Source organism: Neodiprion lecontei, chromosome 1 (assembly GCF_021901455.1).
Source record: "Neodiprion lecontei isolate iyNeoLeco1 chromosome 1, iyNeoLeco1.1, whole genome shotgun sequence".
NCBI lineage: Eukaryota > Metazoa > Arthropoda > Insecta > Hymenoptera > Diprionidae > Neodiprion > Neodiprion lecontei.
Window position 1 is genome coordinate 33,952,042 of NC_060260.1, and position 13,174 is coordinate 33,965,215.

Below are 13,174 nucleotides of genomic sequence, written 5' to 3' on the forward strand. Positions count from 1 at the left end.
ACGCGCTTTAAACGCCCTATTAGGCGACTAATTTTCAGCCGTTCAATCGTTCAGATTCTCCGCCGCAACCCTCCGTTCAACCCTGTTAAGGATGATATAATTAATTTTCAAGGGGGCGTTCAGTTTATCGCCAACACAGCCGCCGTTCACCCTCGCGTGGCAGGGCGCTTCTTTATGCAACCGACTTAATTCGCTGGACCCCGGAGTATAAGAGAAAGGTCAAGAAAATACACGACGAACCCTAATTAATCACTTGAGTGCCAGGAAAGCTACCAGCCAGCAAAGCATTGATTAATATGTATATTATGATAATCAGCGAGGAGGGCTTATAGCCGCCTATATTTTCACCGGCTAGTCCTATCCTCGATAAAATAGAACCCACCCTGCATGAGCGTGAGAAACGCGATAATGTTGTTAACTCTGCGCAGTCGATCATCAGGATTATGCAGATCTTCAGCCGAATCTAGTTGAACGTATTAATCCCAAATAGTTGTGGAAACCACCGGATTATTAACCTCGATGTTACAAAGTCTGCTGTACCTGCAGGGGTTGTACGAATTACATCCCTTCGGAATGAGCAACATGAATTAGACGAGGGAATCCGGGACGGATGCCCAATACCAAAAAAGAGAGAGAAAAGGAGAAGCGAGGATGAGGAATAGATGATTATTAAAAAAAAAAGACATCAGCGGAAGTTAATCCGAAGTTCGACTCTCTTTTCTGCTGAGCGGTAGAAAAATCGGAGAAATTTTCGGGATGAACGGGATCGTTGACGGAAGCGAACCTCCTCCTGATATTGATTGACAAGTTTCTTTGTTGATTGATTTGTATAATTCAGTTTTTACAAACCACTGAGCGATCTTATCTAATTCACCTGGTCGAATCTTGGAAGTGTCAACATATTTGCATTTATTCAAGGAAACGAGAGAAGTATGAAAACTTAAGAGGATTGAAAGCAAATTAAATATCACAATTTTGGAGACGTTCGATGACGAGATCGGTTCGGGTCCAGGGATCGAATATCGCTTTCATGAAACTACCGGCCGTGAAACGTGAACTTGACAGCTCGGAAATCTTCATCGAAATCACGATTTAGGAGACAAGTACCTACGTTTTATCATGAATAGGACTTTGTGTGTACCGATTCGCAGACACACCACCGACCACGTATTGCATTTTTTTCCTTGAGTACAACTCAACAGATTTTCTTTTTTCATGGCTCTCAAAGCAAAGTTATGCGGTGGTTTTGTATACCGGGAAAATGGAATAGATTCCATCAAGCCTTACTTACGTTTGGTAAAGTTTCGTAGAATTTCATGATAGCTTGAAATGAATCTTTTATGTAGGTAGCTATGAATGTCTAAACGCTGAATAAAACCAATGAAATCTCTGTACAGCTCAGTGAAATTTTTCTAAAGATTTTTTTAAACATGCGAAAGCACAGGTGGAATCAAAAAATTCGGTTCACAAACAATCTTGGCGAAACACATTGAAATGGAAACGATTTCTCGGACAAGAACTGATCCCTGCCGATTACTTTCAGCCCAGTTTTCAAACTCCTTTATGAAAATCATCTGGTCTGTCTTATCGGAGAGGATTTGTAACGAACAAGCGGCCTAAGAGCAAAAGGTATCCTTCAGTGCAGCGTTTTTCCGTTGAACCCTTATTCTTAGTCGATAAAAACGGTCCAGCCAGTAAAAAATTAAAAACATTAGGTCTGCGTGGCTGGAAGATTAACAATACGATCAAAGACGCAAGACGCATAATAATATACGAAAGAGAGTCTTAAATTGTTTAAGCCAGAATGTACATGTTATTCGATGGTTGAAAGAATGCGAGAAACTTTTTTGCATCGCGGAATAATTTCAATGACAGCATTATCGCAGCTATGGGCCTGCTTATACGAAAAGAGACAGACACTGGGACGAGGAAATCGTTCGTGAATTGTTGTATCTAATGGCATTAGCATGTGAAAACGTGGCTTCCGTACTTCGTTGCCCTTGGCTGGTGGTTATATTACGAGCAAGCGTAAGGTGCAGGATAGAAAGAATAGTCGAATGTTGTATTAAAATTCTTTTCAAAGATGGAAGTAGGCATTCCTCCTTACCGTGTATAAATTTCGTATCGGTTGTTTATTAACGACGTCTCGCGGTGATCGCGTTGGTGGGATGTTTTTCATCGTGATGTTATTTATTAACCGTAAGACTTATTGACTCAATCTGCCACTTTGTATAAGATTCGACGACCGTAGCAATATCGAAGAGACGTCTGTAACAGGTGCTTGAATAAATAAAATTGCCGGCTGTATTTAAAACAAAGTCGGTTCGTTAGATGTTTACAGATATAATAACTAAAACCACGCGGTGTCGATCTCATCGCCGTCAACGATCGCTCAAATGATCAATCGAGATCGGCCGGTAAATAAATAGACCGAACCAGATGTTCCGCGATTCGTTTATGATTGCTCGTACATTGACGGTGTGAAAATCCAAAGTTTACAATTTTTGACGTTAATTGAAAACAGCTGTCAAAACGCGATAGGCGCCTCACCGATTTACAACGAAATCAGTCTCTGTGTCTATACATTATGATATCGTATTAGCAGAACTGAGGAGATTGAAAATTTGTCCTCAAGTGAACCCAAGCCGAGTATAAACATTTACGTTGTTTCTCACTCTCGTGAGATTGATGCGGGATAATTTATACGCTGAAACTTGGTCTTGAAAATTCGCTGAGAATACTTTTGAAGCGATAAGAGTGATCGAAGCGAACGATGCCCTCTTCACAGCCCAAAATATATCGCAAGCAGACAAAGTATCAATTGCGCGGGGGATGAAATTAAGAACCGCTTAAAATTCGGTAGTAGATTAAGGGAATGGTGCGAATAATCGTCGACGCTCAGAAGCCTCTCTGATTGCGAAATTTAATCGTCTCTCATTCAAGCACCCCAGGGCTATTTCGGTTTTGTCTTATCCACCTCCGATTAGCGTTGATACCGCGTTCACCGTTACTCTCAATCTCTCGCGAATTCGTTACGACTGTAACCGACGACGCGCGTCGCGACGCCGAGCATCAATTATCAGTAACCAGATACACTTTTTGCTCCCATCCACTTACAGGCGTTCTTCCAATAACCAAAGATGGCCTCCGAACAGAATCCGATCCTCAACAGTATTCACGTAAATTGTTCTCCGAAGCTCATCCTTCGGGGAATCTCGATCCTTGTTTCGCCCCCGTCTCCATTGTTCGCGAATTGTATTTTGTTCCAGAATGTTTGCCGGCATCTCGACTCGTCTCTCTGACACCGCGTGGGCAGGTTGATACACAGAAATATTGGCACGTGTCTGTTGATAGGTATACCGATATTAGCAGACAACTTCGGAGTGACTAATTTATAGTCATAGAAACACATCGTTACACGACACAAAGCGATATTTATAATACAGAAGGTTCTGGCTTCCGTGTCGCGCGTCTTGTTGAAATACGCGAAACGCTCGGAACTCGACGTCTCAACTTGAATGGATTGACTTGTTTTTTTCACTTGATATTTCCCTTTGATCAACGATATTCTTACGTGATTCCCGAGACATTTATTTACCGTCTTGATACATCCTCGTGAACGAGCTTCGGAGGTAATTTCACCTTAAGCCATTGCGAGTCGTTTGTTTCCAGAAAATACGACAGAGCCAGATTTTCCTCTTGACACGAATTACTCACTGAGCAATTTCCCAATCTTACCAAAATGAAAAACTGAATAAATTATACAGAATACTCGCAAAAATATCACGCAAAATGTAGCCTCCAAATTTGAGATCACGGGATGCTTTTTCTCCTGAAAAAAAAATTTGATCGTCGATTGACCCGCCAGAATCAATGCGCTGATCGGGAGTTAATTTCGATTACGTGGGAGGACGAAGACACGCGGTGACAGGAACGCTTCGTTTTTTGACAGAACGAATTCACCGGGTGGAATTCAACGTTCGTAGGTCTGCCTAGATACGCCTTAGCTAGCTATACGTATAATATTCATCGCACGATTCACGTGCGTATGTAAATGATTGTCAGAGCTGAGGGACTAAAAATTCGTCATGCGGATAGCCTCAGTTTCTCATAAGGAACGGCACGTACTCACTTAGCCGCAAATGATTGCACGGCCGTTCGTGCATACGGTATCAGTTATAGCTCGAGGAACAGGCCTGATAATTTCCTTATCCGAACGTACCACTTCCGTCCGAATTCGTACGGCAGGTCATTTCCCCCCCCCCCTTCTCTCTATTTTTCTTCCCACGAGAGATAACCGCGACGAATACTTTCCTTTTTTGCTCTAGCTGCCCGTCCTGACTTAAGGTTACATACGTAGTTGTAATATTTATTCGAGAAGAGATTAGTTCCTGCGATTACGATAAAACCGCGAAGTTCCGAATCGGGCGCGTAAAGCGGGTATAGAAGTGAAATACCGAGGAATTACGACGGTCGAAAATAAACTCATATGAAATTTTGTCCTGCATATTTCGATACGTAGAACCGTCCACGTGCCCGAGATCTCGTTCCACATTCGTTTTCCTGTAATGTATAGTAAAGATGGGGAGTTGGAGGAACGCAAACGGTTCTCCGAGAGGCTGCAGGGGATTCCCGACGTTCTTCACGGCGACACGCGGCCACTTAGCCGCAACTAATTACAGAGTCGTCGACGCTCTTTCGGGCCACAATTTATATTAGAATTCACGGCGCGAGCTCTTCTCGACAGGTGGGCGGGTGACTCTCTGGTATATCTGCATTATCAACGCCTGTCCGTTACTCTTATTTCACAGTCTGTCTAACCGAGAAGGGCGCCTCGGTGAATTGGGACGAAGACTAATTGCTTACGTCGATTTGCGGTTACGTTATGCCCAGAATTAAGATAAATCGAGTTAATTACCCGCAGAATCATTTGCAGTGGGATAGAGTCTGCGAAACTTGCTGAATCGTGGAAAACGGACAACCTTGCGAACTTTGCAGCCAAAGACATTCTTACCGAATGTTTTGGCATCCCTTGCGGGAATTCGGAGTATGATTATCGCCTGGAAATATTCGACCGTCGCATAATCGCGGCATCCCCTTTAGCTTTAATAAACAGGTATGAATATTGCAAAAAATGGGCAGAAATCTTTCCGTCGATCCACTCTTACAAATTATTTTTATACGCAGCCATTAATTTATCTCCCGTGTAAACACCTGATTTGACATTGTTGAAAGATTTTTGGGGATTGTTCATTAAATACTTGAAACACGTATAAATTGACCACGTTATGTCGAGAAGCAAAGAGAAGCAAAAAGAGGCAAAACCCACTTTTTTGATACAGTGCAAAGCGTAACTTCTTCATGTTCATGGAAGTAACAATCACCTGCTGAAAATTACTTCTGAAAAGACATTGACGAGATGACTTTGGATCACTCTTATCTACAATCCTGAAGTCGGCTTCACGGTACAGCCAAACAGGATCGACCCACGGAGACTCGAAAGCCGTACGATATAAAGACTGTGCTCTGAATTTTCCAGCAGTTATCGGACACTGCAGTGCTTTTTGTTGGTGGAAAAAAGGTTAGTAAATAAGCGTGTATTTCACCGAGTTTACATGATAAATTGAGGAACAAAAAATTTTTCGTTATTTTCACCGTATGATCATACTGTCTGACAGTGAGAATGGCTTAATCAAGTCCAAGTATTGTAAAAAATGCTTCACAACAAATTTTTTAACTATTCTCGGGACGAGTCAGACTTTTCATCGGTCCGCGTCTCTGTGATTTTAATTTACGAAAGTCTCCGAATTATACGTCAAACTCGATGATTCTTAATTAAACTATGAATTGTTTTTTATTGATTTAATCTTCACGATTTACATTACAGGTTTCAAACATTTTTTTCTTTTTCCGTTGAAACGCATTACACTCGTCGGATTGAGAATTCACATATACTTTTTAACCTGATTAGTCGATCTGGATTCTTTTTCGCGCCTCTTACAATTGGTGCAGATTTATCTGATTTCAAAGGAGAACAAATTGCTTTTATTCCAAAGTGGTACAGATTGACTTCACAGGCTCACGTCTTTCATCCAATCAATTAGGCTTAAATTTGACTCGGAAGCGATGCGAATTTATTTGATTTCGAAGCTAGTACAAATTAGCTTTAGACATACATAAAGTGGTACAAATTGACTTTATCCCGGAACGGTACAATTCATTGATAAAATCATTTCAAACCCTGTGTATGTCGCATTGATTTTCTAAAACTGAAAGAAACTCGCACTTCGATTAAATGGTCGTTGATAAATTTCAATCCGACGCGTTGACAACTCGAAAAAACGATCAACTCTCACTTGTATAACATCATAGATATGAGACCGTACCAGAATACAAATAACATATAATCGAATAATTGTATTCAAGAAATATATTTTGAATAAATTTCCAGACTGGTCAACACGTTCGATGCAAAGTCAATGCTTCTGAAGCAAGTTTTTATGCACATGTGTAGATACAGCAAGTCCGTCTGGTCCTTTGATGTCTGATAGAAGTATCGGAATATCCAAGATCTGGACGAATTTTCACTCTAATTCTCAGCTCTTTTACCTACGAATGAAAGAGAAGACGACAAAAATTGGAATTCGTCGAAATATCCCGTATTTGTTTGTTAAGTTGAAATATCTCTTACGTGAATATCGGAGCTAACTTTGATAAGCCCACTCGAGTAGAACCCCAATCCTTTGTTTTCTTACCACCCAGCACCTGAAGACTCTCGTTTTCCTTTCTTCATCCTCCGTGCTCTGGCGTCTCATCGTCCTCGATATGACAAAAACCCCGACGCACCGCGTACTCGCGATTATTCAACAAACCATCAATCAAGCTTGTATGGATTCACGTAAAAACGTACCGGTACCCGGGTTCGGGAAACTGTGTAAGCCGCGGGAAAAACGAGTGGAATGTCAATATTTGATTTCATTCTTCAAGACGTGGTCTGAGCTGTTTTCAAGCGCCATTCGTGATCCACCAGATTTGTACTAATTCTCGTGCCTCTCGAAAGATTCGTGGGGAAAATTTGATCCTGAATGTTCAAGTATATGCAACCGCAACGCTGGTTTCCTCCTCGGAGTCCTTGCGGTAGTAAAAATACCCATCCCGGGACCATACAATAGCCATACATGTTCGCGGAAGCCAATCAACCGGAAGTCGTAAAACTTCTTTCCGGTAAGTTTGTCCCCCGTGTATAAACAGTCCTTCTTTTTATTATTCATCTGCACACATGTCCGTTGTGCAGGATACGCAGGCTTAAACAGTAATCGACAAATGATTTGATCGTTACGTTCTTACGGGGTAGAATGCTTCCGCGATTCTCAACCATCAATTTTCAAGGTCAGGAATTTACGAATTGAGAGTCATCCAAGGAAAATTACCGGTGTCATTCCTGCTTCCGATTAGAATTTATCGTAATCATTCAGCGACGATGATCATATCACTGAAACGGCTGAGGCGCGGGGAAAGGAGGGGGGCCAATTTGTTAAACAATAAACACGGATCATGACGGAACCCTTGCCTTCATCTTTCACACTGTGTCAACGAACAACTCCGGCAACTGAGCGGCGAAAAGGGGCTCGTTATTGTCACTCGAGTTGGCTTGATTGAACGAGTGCAAATAAGACGAGATATCAAAGTTCGTTTTTATCGCCGGTCATTTTTGAACAGTGGCTGCCTTTTTGCCATATGATTAACTGACCCAGCCAGGAGATAAAGAATTTACAACGAGGAGATTTACTGAATTTTCATCGATGTTTTGCCCTTGGACAAAACAAGAGTTGATAAGCTCGTCGTCATGGGATCATCAAACATCGATATCAAAACGTGACGTAAGCGTATACAAAAAATTTGAATACTCGTATACATTTCAAAAGTGCAACAAATCCTAGGATAAAGTATTCTATTTGAACTCCGTTCAAGATTCTACCGCAGTCTATGTGCAATAAGTTATAGAATATACAATTAATAAATTTCTAATCAAATCTCATACATATATCCTTATATATATGTATATATATCCTCATTTTTAAAAATCTGATAAAAAAAAAAGCAGATCACAACTATCGATGATATTTTTTTTCGGTCAGTCAACACCATCATGCAAAGCATTCAAAAATACCTATCACGTCCCGAATGCCTCTTTAGATAATGTCAAAGAGACGGATGCTCCAAGAAAATTGACCGAAGCTTAAGGTCGTCAACTCTTGCCGCGATTTTTCCCACGACATTCAATTGTGGAAGAGGCTCCTCTTCGACGGCTACTCGTACAAAAGGGAAGTCAGATATCCTGAATCAGTGAAAACGTCTGGTATTTTGCTTAGTTAAATAAAGATTGACGTCGTCTAACAAGGCGTATTGTACACGCTTCCCGAGCAACGATAAACCGAGGTGATACAGCAGACGACAGAGAGACTGAGAGAGAGAGAGAGAGAGAGAGAGAGAGAAACGGAGCCTGGGCGGCTGGCCAAATATTTCAACTCCGTTGAGTAAGAAGGATCTGAGTGTAAAAAAATTCATGAACATTCCAGAGGGTTGCGACCGAAAGTGTTAAATCTTTTGTCGCCTGCCTCGCGTCGGGATTCAACATCAGGTATACGTCTTGTCGTTCCGAACCACTTTCGGCCCCGTTAAGATCGACTCGATCTTTTCATCCCTCGCGAGAGCTAAGCTGCACCTCGAAGTCACGAAACGATCGTACCTCGGGTTGGCTTTTCGTTGCGAACTTTATCTCGCTGGGAAAAACCACCTGAGTAAACGGAAGGACGATCAGCGATCACGAGCCGCAGCCTCTTCCATCGGCAGGTACTAATATTACTGCACGACGCATCCCCCGATTCGATTCGTCGAAAAATTTACTGGGATCGCTCTCCTCCTCGGAGCAACGCGCGCCAAATCCCCATCCCGGTGTCCCGGCGTCCGGCGTCCCGACGCGACGTCCCAGAGTTCGCGGCCCGTCGTCAGTACGCCGTTCGCGCGCACGTTGCCAGCACCGGCATCCGTCGATCAAAGCGGTCGAAGACTCCCGTCATCGCAGAAAACAAGTCATCTGATTTCCCACACCCGCAACGAGAGTCGCGAGTGCGTTTTTGTTTTCGCAATTTGGCAATTTTATTCCCTCGCGAAATATTACTCGCTGACAATTATCGTCGATATCTTGTGACGTCGGTTTTTCGTTATTTTTAATTGTTCGTTCAACCCCTGCCGGCGGCCAACCCTTCAGGATTCTCAACCTTCCATTGCACCTTTACTCCGAACGTAAGTCGAAGAATTTCTTCCTCGTCAAATATATTAATCAAAGAATGCGATCATTGATCTGTGCATCTTGTTCTTGTTCGTTTTTTTGCTTTACTGGATTTAATTGCAATGGTTAAATTTTATGAATATATATTGAACTGAAAGTGGGGGAAACAATTTTTTCACGATACAATGTTGGAAATGCGGTGTTAAATTTAACACCGAAAATATTCTGTACAAGTTCACACCATTGGTGTTGATTTTGGGACCGCTTGGTGTCGAAAATCGAGCGATTTACACCGATGATGATTAATTTTACATTAATCGGTGTGGACTTGTATTGACACCGTGAATTTTCTGACAATGTATCGCTCGAGACTGCGATATACGATAATATGGGGCATAATTACTGCGTGCTCGATATATGCGTTCAATTATTATCAACGTAGCCTTGCGGCTCGTTTTCTTTCCACAGTCTCATTGTTCACGTTGCGGCGTAAAATACCGGTTGTGGTTATTATTTGTGATCAATTAGCGGTGGATTTTGTGCAGTTTCCCACCCCTTGGACGAGAACAAAATGACGCAATAAGCCCTGCATTATGCAACGCAATTAAATTTAGATCAGCATCATTAGTGCGAGAGAAAAATAATTATTCGTATAATCATAAAATAAATTCGGCTCGTGATTCGTTTCTAAAATATAGGCAGTCGATACAACGAATCACTTCGGTTCTTGTTCGGTTACGATATTGCCTTATATGTGTATACTTGTACCGTGACGAACGCGGCGCACGATATCCTCCGAAATTCAATGAACGTTCCAAAAAATTTACCGTTTTTGCACGCAATTAAAATTCTTACACAGTGACCGTTCGAATCAGCAACTCCGCGAAGTCTGAAGAATAATTCTTTACGTACACCTCGCTGCACAATGCATAAAAATTTCATCGAAGAGAAAGATCAGCGGTTATACGATTGTATGTTGTATTTATTTTTAATTTTTATGTCATGTTTTTTTCCGGTGTTTCTCCGAGTAAAAATAAAAAGCTCTTGTTTCAATTGTTGAAACACTTATATAAAGCCAATCGGGATTTATTCCAATTAGCTTTTTCATTCATTTTTCTCTCTCTCTCTCTGGACTTCCGTGTTTTGTGTCTTTTTTTTTTTTATCGTTTCACAATTTTTCTCATTCAATGCAGTACAGCGCTGTACATACGAAAGGCGGTACCCAAGTGTAAGAAAAAAAGAAATTAATTGGTTCGTCACGTATATTGGTAAAACAATTGAGGAACGGAATTTCTTAAGTGGCTTATGTAACGCATCGTGACTATGGCCATTTACAGATTATATAAAGCAAAAATTGTTCTCTAGCAAATACATTCTATTTATCGTGTATCCATAATAAGTCTTTCTCCAACTGGGAACATATCATAATTATACAAATTAAACAAAAATTTCCACATTAAAAACGCTATTCAATGTTTAAACGAAGAAGAAAGAGAGAGAGAGAGGGAGAAAGAGAGAGAACAAACCGACGTAATGCGATCGTCACGAATTCTGCCGAAAGCGAACGAGCGCTGTTTCTCGAATTATTATCACCCACATCGCAATTCACTTGAACCTTTTTTAAACGAAAGCTTTTAACAAACTCGACTTATACTCCAAAATGGCACTCATGCCGAACTGCTCGATTGATACCATGGTTATCGTCAAAGGTTATCGAGCTTAGACGAATGACGCGAGTAAAATTCACGCCTGGCTTATGATCAAAATATTTATCGTAATTCAGGCACTCGCATAGAGGCAAAAGATAAATGAATATTCGATATAGGAGAAAAGAAGTATCAACTCTCAGGAGGACGTAAAGATTTACTAAAAATATGAATTACCCCAGAGGTTTGTTTTTTTTTTTTCTTTGTTTGATTTCTCTTATTTTTACTTTTACAAAGGCAATTTTCTTGTCGATAAAACTTCATCGAGTATGATACCCTTCTTTTTTCTATTTCCGTTTCTCTCTCGAAAAAAAAACGAGATTGAAGAAACAAAAATGCGAAACGACCGCTCTTTCACTTTCTCATACACAGAGCCGTAACAAATGTCGTAAATAATGAAATCTCTCCGTTAAAGTATCGCAATATATGTTAATCAGGGACTGAGCAAAATTTCTTCCGGTACGCATGAATTCCTCGAGTCTTAGAGAGAGAAGGAGAAACACCATAAAATCGGCCGCTTTGACGGTTGGCATTACGCTAATCCGCGAAAGGACGGCTTTGAAGCAATCCGTTGGATTTCGAAGAGAAACGACGCCTTCTCGCCGAGCTTTTACACCGAGGACCATTATTAACTGCGTACCTACACTCGAGCAGCAGCGCAGCATTGCAGGAGTCTGAAATAGTACAACCACGCATACCCGAATCGTTCTGTAACGTAAACTGCTTACGGAAGTGGCGAGGCTATTATCCCGGTAAATTTGCAATTCATCGGTGGATGCGATCCGGGATGAATTGAAACCAATCCGTTTATTCCTCTCTCTATGAACATCCGGCTGATCCGCCAAGACTTGTATACATCTATATCATAAACGCAATTCACGGTTTGCCGTCACCGCTTTGAAGCAATCCCAAAAACCCTTTTCCATATTCATAAGGGACGAGGATCTCTCGGTGAGACGGGGACCCCAATAAGCAGCCCGCATCCTCTTTCCGATTAATTTTCATCAATCCGCAGACTCGAAGAAAAATATTACGAATATCGCCAACCCCTTTGGCGTCGCCGATTCGATTAGAACTTGGCTCGTATTTCTGCGTTAAACTTTTAACAACGAAGAAGACGTAAAGAAGTAAGGAGTAGATGAAACATACGTTCGCTGGCTTGAACGGTTTGAATTTTCTATTTTCTTTGCCTCGTTCCCGACTTTCGAGGAACGTCTTTTACCCGCCGTGAAAAACGAGACCAAATTACGAAGCCCTTAAGCTCGCAAGAAATATGTTGGTATACCTTGACAATGTGTCTCTGCAGCCTATCTGAAATACCTAACGTATTTTTCACAATTTCCATTTACCGTGACTGGAATTTTTTTATATGAGATTTCGAAAAACTCATCCGACTCCTGAATTGCAGGGTAAGTCAGAGACGGGAGACAAGTATTGGAAAAATTTTGTACAGCCTTGTTTCGGAAAATGAAACAATGTTTAGCGATGTCCCTCTGACGGTATCTGACAGGCTGTAATTTACAGACACCGAGAGTAAGATATCGTTAAGTTTACCGTACACAAAGCTCACCGGGCAGGGATCTGTGCTGTATATTTTTTCATATCCCTGATATGATATTCGACGGAAACCTGATATATACTGTATACATGTGAATGAAACGGTTCCAGTAGTTTTGTTCCGTTTTTACCACAAGGAATAATTTCCTTGAAATTACCAAATATATGTATTCAATATAATATACAATATAAACAGCATCCCACAGAGTTTGAAATTCATGTGTTTATTCCGGAATCCAGAAAATTAATTTTCTTCAAAGAACAGCGCGTTAATTTACACGGTACGGAATTGTATTACAATACTCTACAAAAGAATAAGTACAGAGGATCAAAGGTGTTTTGAACCCTGAAATTGTGTAGCCTTGAGATCATTAATAATTCCTCACTCGATTAATGATGCCCACGAAATTTTTCATCTTCTTTCATAATTCTCCCGATCTTCTTATTTTCCGGTAAATAAAACTCAGCGAAATGAAAAAAAAAAAAATTAATTTGTTCGCTGTTTTCAGCACAGACGAGCATGGACAAAAGAAATAACGTAAGAAAGAATTAGATAGCACAAAATGTTTGTATTTTCAAAATAATCCTAACTTTTTACATATCAAAGAGCAAACGTTGA

At 41.0% G+C, this 13,174-nt stretch overlaps 1 protein-coding gene across 3 annotated transcripts in view; it reads left to right on the forward strand.

The window, feature by feature from the left end:
- The first annotated feature begins 8,978 nt into the window (after positions 1-8,978).
- LOC107224534 (cardioacceleratory peptide receptor) overlaps positions 8,979-13,174 on the forward strand; it is a 34,059-nt gene continuing 29,863 nt past the window's right edge. For all 3 annotated transcript variants that reach the window (XM_015664626.2, XM_046739473.1, XM_015664625.2), the window contains exon 1: positions 8,979-9,306. The gene's annotated coding sequence lies outside the window, so the exon portion shown is untranslated. The remainder of the gene's footprint in view (positions 9,307-13,174) is intronic.